Consider the following 4,443-nt stretch of genomic DNA (forward strand, 5'->3'; position numbering starts at 1 on the left):
CCAAATGAACACGGTAAGGGATACTGGAAGTTCAACACGCGTTTGTTAAATAACAAACAATATACTGACCTAATTAAAAAAACTATTAATGATTACATAATAACCAACCCGGCAAACCACGTCAATCCCCACTTTAGATGGGATGCCCTTAAAGCTGTCCTTCACGGCGTTTCGATTGAATTTAGTGCTAGATTGAAAAAACAAAACACTGCTCGCCAGAATGAACTGAAGAGAAATATTAAAGCGCTCGAACACCAAATAAGTTGCGCCAACAGCCCGGCTGACCCGAGGCTTGCAGTTAAATTAAAACAATATATATAATGTAGATTGGATCAACTAGTAGAAAACAAAACAAAAGGGGCGATAATTAGAAGTAGAGCGCGTTGGGCCGAAAACGGTGAAAAAAACACCAAATATTTTCTCAATTTAGAAAAACGTCACGCGGTTAAAACATTAATCAACCGTCTTAAAAAGGATGACCACGTCTATACCGACCAAAAAGCAATATTAACAGAATTATCGAGCTTTTTTGGAGGCCTATACAAAAAACCCAATACGAAATGCGTCTAATCAAAAATCGACCTTAACCTGTCAAACCTGAACCTCCCGAAATTAAACGCTTCCCAGCTAGAAAAGACCGAAGAGCCTATCTTAACGGCCGAAATTAAGCCTGCAATTAACACAATGCCAAAAAATGAGTCACCGGGTCTCGACGGACTGCCAGTTGAATTTTACCAAACGTTTTGGACAGATATAAAATCTCTGTTTTGCGAAGCTTGGGTCTACACTGTGAATATCGGCCGATTTAGCCAGAGTCAGGCACTAGGGGTCGTGACCTTAATACTCAAACCACAGAAAGACCCCTTACTTACAACTAATTGCCGTCCTACATCGTTATTAAACGCAGATTATAAAATAATGTCCAAAGTTATTAACAGCAGAATTAAAACTATTAATCAAGACCAAAATGGTTTTATGGGAGGTACATAGGGGAGGTACATAGGCGATAATCTCCGTATCCTTTTTGACATCATCGACTCCTGCAGTTTTTATGAAATTCCAGGAGCGGTACTTAGCTTGGACATTTACAAAGCGTTCGATACAATAAGTTGGGATTTTATTTATTCTGCTCTAAACGCGTTTGGGAAATAAATTAATCAACTGGATAAAATGTTGCTACTCTCGTCCAACTTGCAGAATAACAAATAACATTTTTTATCAGAAGAAATTATAATAGAACGAGGGGTCAGACAGGGTGATCCCCTATCACCAACACTGTTTTTACTATGTATAGAATGTCTGGCAAAGGCACTGCGCGATGATGCCTTTCAAGGAATAAAACTTAACAACACCGAATTTAAAGTGTCGCTCCTCGTTGATGACACGTTAATATTTCTCAGAGTCGACCAAATTGATTTTGATCGGGTATTTCGTGTTATTAATCTGTTTACTGAAATGTCAGGTTGCGCAGTTAATATGGAAAAATCCCTTGCGTTCTTTGTAGGTCCTAAACGGTCAAATGAACAAAAACCCTATGCTGACAAAGGTCTGGCATGGCCTAACACGTCATCCCGCTATCTCGGTGTAGAAATTCCAATCAGAGATAGTAAACCGTTGTTTTCACTGAACTTCGGAAATTTTATTGGAAAGGTTAATACAATTTTAAACATATGGCCGTCCCGCGGTCTAACTCTTTTGGGTCGTTTATGTATTTTAAAAAGCCTTGTAATACCAACAACAACTTACAAATGTAGTGTGCTACCAATTATCTTGCCGAATACTTTTGTTCGTCAATTAAAAACCAAATTATTTAAATTTGTCTGGGGCTCCAACTGGGAAAGAGTAAAAAGAAACAAACTGACTGCAAACATTGAACTATAGGAGGTGCAAATATGTTAGATGTCGATTCGTATATTTTAGCTTTAAACCTTAAATGGGCAGCTAAATTTTTGGATGTTAACTACACAGCCCCTTGGAAACGTTTAGAAAAAAATGAGTTATCTATAAAGCAGCTAGAGTGCTGGGTTCGAGGCAACCTGGGGAATAAACTCAAAACAAAGCGAAAAAATGGTCCCCCTGCGAACAATACGAAAAATAATATTTGACCTCATGCAGAGCCATAATCCAAATTGTCCATTCAACTAAAATGAACAGCAGGTCACTATGGGTGTCAAAGAGCGTTAAATTTAAAAGCCAAACATTTTACTTGAAGCCTCTCATCGATGCGGGAATACACGAACACTCAGACTTACTCGATTCGGAGGGAGAATACCTTAAGTATGAACAATTGGCAATAAAATACGACTTTAAACCGAATAACGAAGACTTCAAACCCTTCATTAAAATGATTGCTGCCTTACCACCCGAATGGGTCCATACTGACGACATTTCGAAACCTAAAGTGTGTTTAGTTAGCAAATGTGCGGAGCTGTTTCAAGTATGTGACACTCCAAAGGCTCTTTACAATAAAATTAACCAGTATGCATCGGTTCCCCCGGAAGAGCAACAAAAAAATTGGCAGCGGGACTTATACATTTCTCCAAATGAAACTTGACAAAAACTGTATTGTAATGTCTATAATTCAACAATTGAAACCAAGCTACGCTCTTTTCAAATCAAACTTAACCTATGTGCGATAGTAACTAACTCCGACCAATTTGTTTTCTATCGAAATGCCCCTGAAACTATTTCGCACGTATTTTATTATTGTCTTCAAATTGAAAAAAACGACCCTGTAACTCTCTTGTATGGAACTGGTGTTGACAATGATTTGCTGAATTGCTTACTGTTATGTGCGCGCTTCGTTATATACCGTTCTAAGAGTGTTTGTTTTTATGATCAAGTCTGTAAAACACTCTTGAGTATATTTGTGCTTTAAATTCAGAAAATCTCGCAATTCATAAAGTTAAGTGGGCTGGCCTTTAGCCCAACCTGTCGCTTCTTGATAGTGCTATTTTTTATTCTCGTCCGTCTTTCTATTTTGTTGTTTCAGCGTAATAAAAAAAAAATATATATATAAATATATTTTGTTTCCTTAAGTTGTACTAAAGTTGTGCAGAATCTCACACACATTTTTGATAAAATGGGTAATATTGTTTAATTTTCCTAAAAAAGTCAATACGGTTTGTCGTTCAACATTGCCATATGATTTCCATTTGGAGATGGACTAATTGGGCTATTAACAAAAATTAAATAATATGCAGCACGTGAATAAAATTGGCAAAATACCAGCTAGGTTGCTCAAGTTATTGGTAGAAAGAGTTTCATCGATTTAAAATGTAAATTTAAAGCAAAGTCGTTTCCTTAAACTCTAGAAATGCCTTTAAACTTAAAGGTCTTTAATAATGTTCATATCTGATAGACGTATATCCGTCAAAAAAAATCAAAACTCTTTGCTGTAGCCTAGTACTAGGAGCAATGCATCTAAATCAAATGCGCCCAAAAGACGCGTTTCCGTCGAGACAACTGCCAAGAGCAGAACCGTTTGTCACGATTTATTACAATGCAAGCAGCAAAGGAAATCATTGGCACGTACGCAGTTTTAGAAAGCACATATCAAAATGTGCAGCAAACACGAGTACTAGGCAATGCAGTTTGTAAACCAAACTGGAATACCATTGTCGTATACAAAAAGAAAGTTTTTGAACTACAGTATATCTTTTTCACAAATGGATTGCGAATCAGAAACTGACATCCAGTTCCATAAGAAACAGAAGGTAGAACGCTATGCCGAAGAAGAAAGCAGACACGCTAATGACGAAACTAGCTGTGATGAAACTTTGACTGTGGAAGTTCAACCTTCTGAGGTTAGGATTTGCGAAGAAAGCAATAAAAACGCACCCGTGATGATAACAGCGCCTTGGTATGTCAGACTGAATTGCTGTTGCTGCTTTCGTTTTGGAAGCGATTTTTTGTGTGAACATGAACCGATAGAAGTGGTTCTACGTCAGTCTGTTTTGGGACTGTACTGCGCTCCTCTGACAAAGTGTAACAACAAGCTTTTCCTTTTGGAAAAGAATGAAAATATCGAAGTAAAATGGGATTTTTGTCGAGTGGAAAATGGCTTATTTGAAGGCACGTTTATGATCAAGGACGGAACCAAGCGATTTATGCGAGCCTATCCCAAGTTAGGCAAGTTGCTGCTTCAGCCTTATGACAAAGATCAAGCAAAGTATTACCTATTCAAAATAGATGGTATTCCTCAACAAGGAGAGGTTGCAGTTATCGCATACTCGTCCAGTGAATATGAAAACCAATATCTGAGCGAAACTGTTACAAGAACCAAGAAAAGAGTTGGCCTGAGTTCTGAAAACAGCTTAGTCATCCAATGGGAATCAATTCAGCATTTTTTTAAAGGATAATTCTATCAAGTTAATATGTTAACATACAGAGTTTTGAATTTTATCATTCGAAGATAACTTAACAATAAACTTCTACAGGTAT

General features: G+C 37.4%; 1 pseudogene; it reads left to right on the top strand.

Annotated features, from left to right (window-relative positions):
• The first annotated feature begins 967 nt into the window (after window positions 1–967).
• Window positions 968–4,361, top strand: LOC146140020 (uncharacterized; annotated as a pseudogene).
• Window positions 4,362–4,443: the final 82 nt, after the last annotated feature.

This window comes from Ascidiella aspersa, chromosome 6, assembly GCF_963924565.1.
Source record: "Ascidiella aspersa chromosome 6, kaAscAspe10.2, whole genome shotgun sequence".
Classification (NCBI taxonomy): domain Eukaryota; kingdom Metazoa; phylum Chordata; class Ascidiacea; order Phlebobranchia; family Ascidiidae; genus Ascidiella; species Ascidiella aspersa.